The sequence below is a fragment of the Anopheles cruzii genome, chromosome 2 (genome assembly GCF_943734635.1).
Source record: "Anopheles cruzii chromosome 2, idAnoCruzAS_RS32_06, whole genome shotgun sequence".
In the NCBI taxonomy this organism is placed as follows: Eukaryota; Metazoa; Arthropoda; class Insecta; order Diptera; family Culicidae; genus Anopheles; species Anopheles cruzii.
The window spans coordinates 58,708,202-58,720,063 of NC_069144.1; positions in this window are offsets into that span (position 1 = coordinate 58,708,202).

Genomic DNA, 11,862 nt, shown 5'->3' on the forward strand with positions numbered 1-11,862 from the left:
TGAGGGCTTGTGGTCAGGTGAAAAACGTGTCTAACGAATAATTTAAATAATTAAGCAATTGATGCTGAGCATCAATTATGCTGCCAGCTCGAAGAGGTGTACGCTGTCCGGACGAGTCGAGTGCATTATTTAATGCTCGTAAACGCATCACTTTCCAATTGCTCCGCCGTGGGCTAATGCGTCCACTTGTGAAGATCATTAAGCATTCTATCTCAAGGATGGCCGATTGGGTGGGTCACTCGCTTGAAAGTTACATTCGTTCGAAGATCATCCATGAGACAGTGTTATGTTGTCAAAATAATAGAACTCGCCGGTCGGTTCGCCGTTGCACCGTTGCAGCAACCCCAAATAAATGATTAACGATCAACCTGCCGCAGTGACAGGAAGGCAGGCTTCGATTGGATTGCGCCAGCTCACAGCTCATCTCACTCTGTTTTTCTCCGTAATAGCCCCAGATCGACAGCGTGTCCAATTGTTGTTTCTTCAAGGGCTTCTCGCGGGCTCGCAGCAAGGATGCTGCGATTGCTGACACCACCACCGGTACGTGAAATTGGCCCACGAAAACGTTCCAAACTCGAATGCCACGGGGCATCGGAAAAACCGGGGGGTTGCCGGGCACTTAATTAGAGCGATTGCCGAGCGCGATGCACAACAATTCGCGGCGCGCACCGTTCACGTTCATTAGCTGACTTGGTCAAGGGTTGGCTGCTTTTCTCGTTCTCGTCTCGTGCGCCGCGCACGACGAGCTTTTACAATGAATCGCACCGAAACACGACCGCGTGTCCGCGAGTCGTGTGTGTTTGCGCTGGTACGGCCACCAGCGAACTCGTGCGTTGACCGGTCATTAAATGGCCCGTTTGTTGCATTGCCCGACCGAAACAAACCGATGGACAACCTTTCTTCCTTGGGAAACACTGGCACAGCATCCTCGGATGATATTCATGAGAAGGGACTATGCATGTTATTTTCCATTTTATGCCACAAACGGCAATACGCCATCGATCACCGGTCACCGAAGTGCGTAACACTTCGAAGGTGGATTCTGGAACCCATCGCACCCCCAAAGGGCCAATGCAATAGCGTTTATGTAACAAAAATGCCCATCAACCGACACACTAGTGGCGGTTTCTATCGCAACCCAGAGCAAAGGAAGCGGCGTTCTCAGCGCGAATTATGCACACAGATCAATTACCGCACTGAAACCTCATCTTTGTTGACAATAGCGGTACCGTGAAGGGTTGTCCGGTTCGGGTCGGATTTGTAAAGGGCTCCCCCATCGTTAACGGTGTGCCGGGTTGCGTTGCAAAGTCAACATTCTAATTTTCTTTCCGAGGATCGAACAGTGAACGCGAACGCAGCGCGGTGAATGGGATCCGAGTGGATGGCATGAGTATGATGCTTCCCCATATGTTGTGTGTCACGCTGAGGTTGAGCAATTCCCTGGCCAGGGCATCGTTCGGAATGCTGGCAGCTTGCAGGTCAAACATTTCACGGCGCAGGCAATGGCATTGAGTCCGAAGAGTCGTCTTACGTTCCGATCTCGATCGCGCGACCTTGGGGGCCATACGAGCATTCACCCGATTCCTCAGCCGGCCAGGAAAGTTCGTGTGGCTCCTGCCAATCCTTTTAGGTTCTTATTTACGTCACGAGTGTACACAGGCTTTGACAACCGCATCGCGCGCTGTACCTTTCGGAAGCAGCCTACTACGGTAGTGGAGGTATTTTGGGTAGTTGAACAGTTTTGACAGCTCCGGCCTGCTTCGTGCTTTTGAGAGGGGTGATCGGATTGGCGTTCGATTAAATTAGGAGCCACTTTTGACGGACGCAGCAGCAGGGGTCCACGCCGCTAATTAGAGCAAGGTTAGAGTACACGCTCGTTATTGGCCGCGACGATGCGCACGTTCTGTTTTCGGCCGCTCCGTGGCGCCGTTCTGGTGGCAGTTACGACACACACGCATGCCGATGCGCGCGTCCGTTTGGCAACAGCCCGAAGATGTGACTTATTAATCATGTCCGAGTGCCCGAGACCGAGCGTTATGCCCCAGTTAATTATACGTCCGATCAGCATTGCGCCAAAAAGTCGGCCCCCTTCACGTTAAGTACCCGCAGCGCCACCGAAATATGCCCCCGGACGGTGGGCACCCTGTTTGGTGGGCAGCAATTGGCCGCAGCCTCCGGTTGTTGGTGGTTGTGGCCCGGTAAATTTGGTTCGGCTCTGACATTGACACTCTCGCTGGATCATACAAATCATCGCCGAGCGGTGGCCCACCGCTGGTTGGGCTGAATAAAGGATTTTGCAACTTGGCAAAATTAGTTCCCGCGTAGAAGGCCAAGAATAATTTAATCTATGAGTCGCACGAGCTCCATTTTTTGTGCCAACTGGCACATTAAACAGCCGATCAGTGTGCCGATCGATTGTGTACAGCAAAGTGTGAATGATTAATATTTGCCAAGCTCTTACCGCGGGACCTCATCTCAATCAAAGGGCGGCATCTGGGGCAGTCAATATCGCAACTGTAGTACGAAGTTTGTTCGCTTTCACACCATACTGGGGTATTGTTTCATCCATCAAGATGTGGATCGATGTGGTTCCCTCTCTTCTGTGTGCGTTGCATCAGGATCAAAAGCCTGTGACCGATATCGACGCCGGGGTGATGGCAATTGGGGCCAAACGCTGTCAGTTAATCAATAATCGCTTGATGCAATACTTTTATTTTTCATATTTTATGCAAATCAGTTCGCGGCCACCGTTTGATTTATGGTCACCCCGAACCGAACTGGAGCAATATTTGGAGTATCTCTGCCACCGACATCTCCAAGGGACCAAGGATGGGGCACAAGGTGTACGTGTGAGGTGTCTTATGCAATGCCCGCGGCAACCAGCGGCCGTGATGCGCCCCGAGAATGCGGTGCGGAGTGTTATCTAAACATTTACCAGCAACCAACCAATCATCATCATCACCACCACTTTGGAAAACTGTCGCCGGGTGCAGTGTGTTTGAGGTCTCTTTTTGCTCCTCTTCTTCGGTATTGGATCTGGACCGCCAATAAATCTCTCGAGGCAGGGAGACACATGAAGGCACCTGGGGAAACATTATTACTTCAATCTAAAGCACCTCCCGGCAGGGGGCGGTGTCTGTTGCCGGTCCCGGAGATCATCTTCTCCGGAGCACTCACACTTCAATAGGGCCACAAAACTAAACCACCGAGTTAACAGTAGGAGTCGCGAGCCCGCTGTTGTGGTCACCGGCCACCGTGGTGCTAGACCGACGGTATGATGCAACTGGCCCACCGAGAGGCCCACACGCCCATGAGGAAGTTTTCCCTGTTTTGATAAGTCGAATCGAATGGAGTTGACAACGGGTGCAGACGGGTTGTTTGGTCGCGCAGCGGTGCGAAATACGGACCACTGGGAGGCGATCACTTTCATCACCAACCGGAGTGCTCCCGACTCAACGACCAAGTCGGGCACACGGCGCAGAGCATTATCGCAGCATGGCCATGCTGTGTGTGTGCGAGGGAAGCCTGGACCGGGACGGAGTCTCGAGCCACGGCTAATCGTCTATCGACAGTGACTGATGACACTCCAATGTACTGCGTGACGCAATCGCACCGCGAGCTACCGCAGACTGCGTCTTCGGGTTCGTCGCTTGACGGCTAACCGAACTCATTTGTTCACCGTCGTGCTTTGCTGGCTGGCTGGGCCCATCGGTGAATCCGTTGGCTAAACTCTGCGTTGATTGATTGCCGGCTGACGGCGGCCGGCCAACCGTTTGGATTGGTTGTCGGAAGCACCCTTCGGGAGTTAATTGATTTTCCGCAGACAAAACGGCGCAGAGTCGCCCAATTTTGTCTATAAATTTAACGCACATTTAGCCCAGTGGATCGGATATGCTAATTCGCACGCCGCCAATGGCCACCATAAGATCATCCTCCGATCTCCGGTGGAGATGAGTCTACAGTAACCTCGCTAGGCTCACGTTCGCAGGGAAAGGCGCAGGCGCAGATTCGCCGCATATTTTTTTATTGATCGATCATCCGGCGGATGGATCAGCGAAAACAAACATATTAACCTCAATCAAGTGGCGTAAATGCGACCTTCGCGGCGAACCCTCGGCACAATTTTACGCGCTTAAGGTGGAATGATTGGTCCTAATTTGGTTCCAATTTGGGGGAAAGGACGCAAGTGTTTCGCAAGAAGAAGGTTCGTGAGCCGTGTGGTTGTTGGTTGGGTCCCGTCCCGAGTTCCATTCGAAAATGGCGACATTTCAGCGGCACAAAAGGTTTCGCTGCGTTGTGATTAATGGGTATTAGCATTGATTTATGTACACGCGGCCACCACCCCACACGGCCATCGTCGTCTGCGTCGTCTGCGTCGTCATCGGTGGTGCTTTCTTCGCGACGGATCTTCGACTGTGTAGTCTTTTGTGTAATCCACCCCGTCCCGCGAGTGGTGTGGTGCGGTACCGGTGTCCATTTCTCTCGTTCCGCCACTTCCGTCCCGGAATTAACCCGTTTCCTCGCTTCTGTCGGGAAAGGAAAACGGCATAATTGATTAGCCATAATGAGCTTGATGAGCCGATCCCTGATCGGGAAAAATGAGACCCCGGCTTAGAAAGGGCCCCCGGGTCAGGTTTGTGACTCTGTTTTTTTTATTTAACGTTGTTTCTTTCTCTCTTTCTCTAATCCGCTTCGAACGGAGGATGGCAGATCGTGAGTGAGTGACGGCTACTGGAGACGACGACGGCCAGGAATTTAAAGTGCTAACGTAACAGCATCACCAGCTAAAGACATCATCACTAAAGTCCGTTAACTCAGCGGTATGTATGGGAGTCTGAGTAATGTCGCCGTCCGACAAAAAAGGGAATTAAAGAAATTGGTTCCCTACGCACGACTTTCAACACCTTTCCATCAACGCCATTTCATGCTTGCCATTCATGTTTTATGATCCAAATTACAGTCACTGACCGATCGAAAGGGCAATCGATCGAACGATCGTCGCTGATATCCCCCATTTAGTGTGTGTGACTTGAATTGAACCAGATCGACCACTGCAAGACTAATTGCATAATTGTGGGAACATTACTTGCGTCGGAAATATGTAACCCTCCATGCTCCGCAGTCTGAAGGACGCCGAGGTCCCGTAGCAGCAGTACCAAGACCTGATCTTAACTTTCCCCCACCGGGATACACACAGACACACCTGCATGTGTGTGTGTGCCTTTCGGAACACAAATATTGGCGAAGCGACCGCTGAAGCCAGCCCCTGTCCCAGCTGCCGTCCGCATTCCAGCGTCTAATGGGAAAAGCGATGGTCAAATATTTAAGCGATGCGCTGGCGGGCGGCCCGTCCCGAGAGCCCCAGCAGTGGATTCGTCAATTTTATCCTCTTCCCCGGTCACCGTTTTCGTCGCTGTTTAATCGATTCAAACTTTCTCTCCACTCGCGGCCGCGCGAGTCGACGCGAATCCCCTCTGTGTTTCGCCCAGCTACTTACCGTCGTCGTCGTCGGGTGCATCTCCTAAAGTTGGCCATCGCATCGTGCCGCGCATCGATCTGTCGCGGGAAGGAGCCAAAAGTGGTTCGATTTCGTGTCTCGACCGGAGAGCCCTCAGCCTCAGCTAGTGGAAGCTTCTGCTTTGCATAGTGGCCGAAAGTTGTCCCACCCGACGGGCCGTGAGGGCTGTAGGAGAGAAATTGAACGGTAAAGATCTGAATCGGTACACTCGGCACGAAAACAACCACTTTGGCCACCGAGCGGCGATTTTCAAATTGGGAAAATGATGGGGAAAATTGGCAACGAAAAGAAATGATCACCCTAAACGCTTCGCGCAGGTAGCCGTTTAGCCGTGATCGTGACGCTACTTGACGCGATCCGCCTCTCCGGATGCTGCGGTGAGCCCTGAAGCGAAAGCATGGAAAATGTTGGGATTCGATTAGAGTATGACCGTATTATGAAAGCGAACCGTGTTGTCGTGGCGCGGGCCCCTCTAATCGGTAATGGAAAACCCCGCTGATCTAGTTATTGAAGAATGGACAAATGGACTACAAATTGCACTTCAATTGTTGGGCGTTGGGCCCGATTGAATGTGTATTTTATACCCCCCTTTTATCCGGTGTCCACTTGAGACGGGGTTTACGTAACATGAAGCGATCAGGAATTGTGAGAACGTCGCCTCGCCTCGCGGTGGTGTTGGGTGATAAAATTATTCCAATTTGTCGATAAATGCGTGCCTAATTTTAAATACTACCAGGGCCCATTCGAGACTGTGCATTTTCCCATGGCGCACCATCCATCCTTTGCGGGGCGTGTTAATTGGGCGTGTAACTCACACGCCGCATCTTACATCATCTGCCGGCCGGCCGGCGAGCTCCATTAGCGATTGGAAATGTGTGGTTAGAAGTTCACACCAAAATTCGCTACCGAACCGAAAGATGAGTCGAATCGGATCGGGGTTGAGTGCACCGGCCGGAACCGTGGTGGAATAGTTTTGCACGATTTGTCGGTGCCGGCCGGCCCGCACCACCAGAGAAAGGTGTTGGCGTTGAAATCTAATTAATGGGTTTCGATGAACGCTCTTTAGGCGAACGCGCTTGGCCACTTCCATGGCCGTGGTGTACATTTTAATCATAATAAATAGTAATCGCCGTTGTTTGGCTCACCAAAAAGCAAGCTCACCTCGTGCGCGCATCGAATTGGCCACTAATGTAGCGGGGGGCCGGTCAGATACTTATTCACCGGCCGATTGAGATTGAGGTACAACCGGCGTGACTTTGCGACTTTCGCGAAGCTCTGGGAATTAGTTTTGCTGATTTTCTCCCCAAAACGGCGCCTTAAAGAGGGCGCGCCACGGTGCCTTGTTTGAAAGTACCACGCGCATGGGATTACGCAACACTTAAGCACCACCCTCTCGGTAAGGGGTGGCCCCCTTTGGGGGTCTCTGCGACACACGATCGCTCGGCGAACGAGAAGATAAAATCTAATTTCTGCTTCATCCAGCAGGTCGTGGTCGTTAAATTTTTGGTAAAATCGTTAACAAAGAACTGCGGATGGGGACGGTCGGGAAATTAAAACTAGACCAGGAAGTTCCGGCCGGCGGATTTTATGATGCCCTCACGTCCGGCCGTCCGGAAATTGGAGCTAGCAAAACCCCCGCGGGACCGGCATAGGAAGGAAATGGTGATTTATTGGTGACCGTAAACCGACGACGACGACGACGAGTTTGCCAAAAGTTTGCCGTGTGCGATGCTGCTAATTGCTGTACGTAACAGTGTCCGCCGGTCGGGGTGTCATTGTTTCGGTTTACTTTCTTCTCCTCCGTCGGAGATTGGGTGGCCCCAGCGATGGGTGATTATGCTTTTTCTTTCTTTCCTTTTGTCGCTCCCCCCGCACAACAGAGTTTACTAAACTTTATTCGAGGTTGGCCAAATGGAGTGCTTTCACATCCGAACGGGCCGATAGGTGCGCTTCGACATTGCATAGATTCGGAACGGTTCGTCATTGCACTGTTCCGTGCCAAAAAGTGCACTGCACGATCGTGGCTGTAAAGCTGTAAGAGATTTCCAAAAAAAAACGATCATAACGTCGAAAGGACCCAGAGAACCGTAATGTCTGGCCGACGATGTGGTGGGCCGGATGAATCATATCGCAGCGGCCTACTGTTAGGTTGCACACCTCTAATCGGCGGCGGCGTCAGGTGATGTAACCGACTCGTGAACGTGACATTTGCCGTGCCACAACATATTGCAGCAAGCGGGTCCAAAATTATGCTAATTTGATCTTTTTCTCGAAATCCAGCATCCAGCGGTTCGAAACGGTTCGAAAGGATCGACCCCTAAGGATCCACCACGCGTCATCCTCTCGCGTGGTGCGAACGCTGTTTTTGTCCACGCATTCATTCGCTATTTTTGCGACTGTGAAACCTTGAAAAAAGCGGAGCACCGGAGCGGATTGATGCCCACGGGTCGTCGCGGGTATATATTTTTTGTTTTAACGGTACGTTGTTCCCATTTCGTCACAAACATTACGGACGGATCGGATAAAATTTCCTAATAAATTGGAGGGTAATTTCAGATTATTTGACGAGCCCGATCTATTGTGACACTGCTGGGTGCCTGCTGCTGATCATCGCTTGTCACACACTCCGTGAGTCCGAAGACCTTTGCCGACACTTCTGTGGGGGGTCTGCCCTAAACTACGCCCAATGTCACCACCATTAGTCTCACCATTCACTCGTGTGCGCCATTGAAGCCTCCGATCCTTTCCTTTCGAGCAGTGTGAAGACGGTACCAATTTGTCGCACCTTTCGAATGTGCCACAAACCGTGGACAATAACCCTCTGCTTTTTCTCCTATTTCAGAGACACACAAACCTCATGTAGATGGTCCTAAGAACGCGAACGCGAACTCGCAACCGACGACCGATCCATAAATTAGATCGCGGTGCGGGCACAGGCATTTAATTCAATTTGCCAACCCGATGGAAAACCTCTAGAGATGCGCGCCACTTGAGCTGCATCTCTCACGGAACCTGCTAGCCTTCGGCCGGTTGGCCTCCGGTGGCCGGAAATGGTGGAAAAACCTTTCCAATTTCGACCGCTGCGATCACGATGCGGCGATCGAATCGACGAGCATTTCGGTAATGTACGCTCATCGTCCGTGCAGCAGGCTGAGTATTGCTTTTACGACGTCGGTGTGCCTTCAGATGCCGGGCTTTTGATGTTTACTAATTGGTCCGTGGCATACGGGTGCGTGCTTCGGACATGACGTTGCTCGATCTTTGGGCATCTAGCGGCTTCGATGGTGAACTTGGAGTGCTAGTCTACAATGCAAATGGCCGCAATCTGTTTGACTATTTTTAAAGGTTATTTCCTTTATTTATTTAAGGCAAGATTAATGAAGTCTCCGAGTAATCAATCGTCTCACTACGTGGCGCTTTTCGCGCTTTTCGTTCCGTTCATAGCTACCGAGTTTGCAACGAGCAGAGAATGCGAATATGAAATCATCACTTGGAATTCAATTTGCCTGGATGTGGATGAATAGCTTACCAAACCGTACAAGCTTTGCTTTATTGTCGCTACTTTCGTCTACCCTCAATAAAATATAATAAAATCGCTGACCAAAAACGAGCTGCGGCATCGAAAGAGGTCCGACGACACAAGAGCGATGATGAACGCGCGCCCGTGAAGAAACGATTCGCGTCACGAGACATTCCACGAATACTTTCGGCGAAAGTGCATTTGCACCACGCAACCCGAACCACAACGCGTCAGCGATGCAGCGATGCAGCGATCAGGTGGACGTCTTCAGGTGACGCATTCGCCGAGCCCAACGCCCCGCGTCCTGAGGATTATTTCAGCCCGTTAGGATACTACCGGGGCGGGCCGTTTTCTTCGTTAGACGACCCGGTTGGGGTCGGCGATAAAGCGATCGGAGGGGTGGAACCAAATCCGGTCCAAGATTGATTTAAAATTAAATCACACTCATGTTACAGGGGCCGTTTTTTTGTTGGTTTATATAATTTGATCACCACCCGGGGGAACCGGGGACAAACATAAGCCTGGGGACGCCTTAATTTAATCGCCCTTTTCGGGCTGCCGCGGTCGATGGGTCTCGATGTTTCCCGATGCAAATGGGGATTATGCGACGGGACGCGGCGCGTGTTTGTTTTGGTCATTCGGGCGTTAGGGTCGCAGGTGATGCGTTCCCACGACGACGACGTTTCGGGACATTTATCGCGGTGGCCATTAGGACCGAGAACAATTTACACCAGAGCAGCCATTAGCATCGAATCGCATCGCGTTTTATCGGGGCACACTTCTGGTATGAGTTGGCATCTTTTCGCTGGCACGTAATTTGGCACGGCACTCCAACCCGTTAATGGTCCGAAATGTAGAATAATCGGAGCCAAAGCAAGGGGTTGCGAAATGCAAAACGTGACCGGACAGTTCGAAAGAACAGTTCTGTGTGCGGGGCACCAAAAATGCATCTCAATTGAATGTGTGGCGATTGGCGGCCATTATTTTGGTGTCCGAAAGGACTGCCTTGCAACCCCGATGGCGCACCGATGGTGCAGTGCATTCGACAGTGCACTTGCAACGGCACCATTCGAATTTCAATCAACCTGCGCGCTCGAAAGATGGCCTCTTATGCTGCAATTACCATTCACTTTTTGGGTCATTTGAATTTTCTTGCTTGCCTTCGCAAAATTATGCTTCTGCTCGGAGTGATTGTCGGAGACCCCACAACACGGCTCTTTATCAGAGCACCGAAGCCAAGATTGGTCAAGAGCACGCTGCCGAGTGTGGTTCTTACGCCGGAGCAGACGGTTCAGAAAATCCACCGACTCATCGTCACATCGTCGGGTCGACAAAGAAGTATTCGACGGGGCAAAAAGTGTGAATCGATGCATCCACGGCATTGCATCACGCGCCAGTGTGTCAAATGCAGGGCACGCGTCTCGCGCGGGACTCGAACTGCAATTGTGTCCCCGATGCAGCGCTCGAGTTGATGCAACCGTGTCGCCGTGTTTCCCGTTTAATCGTTGGTACATTCGCTGACGACGAATTTTCCTGCTTTGCACAATCCGTGCACTAATCCGTGGTTGGTGGTCGGATATGCCTCCCACCCCCGGGGGAGGGAGGGACCACCCGGCCCGGGAGATCACACACGATCAGGTCGGGTCGGGATCGTGAACAAAGACACAAAGGCTCGACACAAAGACAGAGAGCGAGAGAGAGGTCACTCGGTCGTTACTTAACCTCACTTATCACCACGCGCCCCGTGTTGCATGTGAGAAAAGCGCACGGCCGAGGCCGCGGACGGAGGTGACCCATTTGGGGTCCGGCCACTACGGAAGCCAAGTGACCAGCAGCAGCGTGGCCACCAAGTGGATCACAAGTGGAGTTAGATAATCCGCTCATAATGGGTGTGGGATGCGGATAATTGCGGCGTTTATTAGGTGTTATTAGTTTGAAAATCTCTCCGTGGCTCCCGGCGTGTGTGTGTGTGGAAGCGTCGCTGTCATTGTTTATCGACTTTAGAACGGTTCACAATTTAACGGGTGCACACATAACGGGTATCATTTCGGTCCGTGAGAGTTTAATATGCAACCACCGGTTGTTTCGAAAAGAGCCACGACGATCGCCACTTCGTCCAACGTCGCTGATAAAGATCGCGATCGAAAGGATGTGATCGCGTTTCTGAATGAAACTCCAAAATAGTTAATGTTAATGGAGAAGATTTGTCACCTTCTCTGAATGTCACTAGGTTAGCCGGAGTGTTCGATCGGTTAGCGGTGAGGAAGGTCAGAAAGTGGGGCCACCATTTTGAGCAACCAAATCACTTTGGGACGTGATTAAAATGTGTGACATTTGTCTGACGCCCAATTTGCTATGCAAATGAGCTCCGTTTGTCCCGGGGTTCGCTTTCGATTCTCGGCGAAGTAGAAGTTACCCGCGAAATGGATCCGAACTTCCACAACGGAAACACTTGCTGCTCCTATTTGCGTATCGTTGCTATTGCTGTGTAAAGTGTTGAGACCAACTTGAGCCAGAGTGGCCGTGCGTGCTTGAATTTCCAAACCTTGTTTACCTTTTCGACGACGGAACGGTGGAACGGCGGAACCGGAGCACCGGAAAGTAGATCGACCATTATGCTACTCGATGTCATGGGGCGATCATTTCGATGGCCTTCGATCAAGGATTATTCGAGTATTTGCGGGGCGAAGTGGCTGCGGAGCACCTGACAATTGGAACTGTCACTACGAGAAGAGTTAAGAGTTGCCGAGTCGAGAGAAACAAAGTATGCCGCGCCTTCGAATCAGAGCAAGCTTCGCGTTGACATTGCACAGTTTGTAACAAC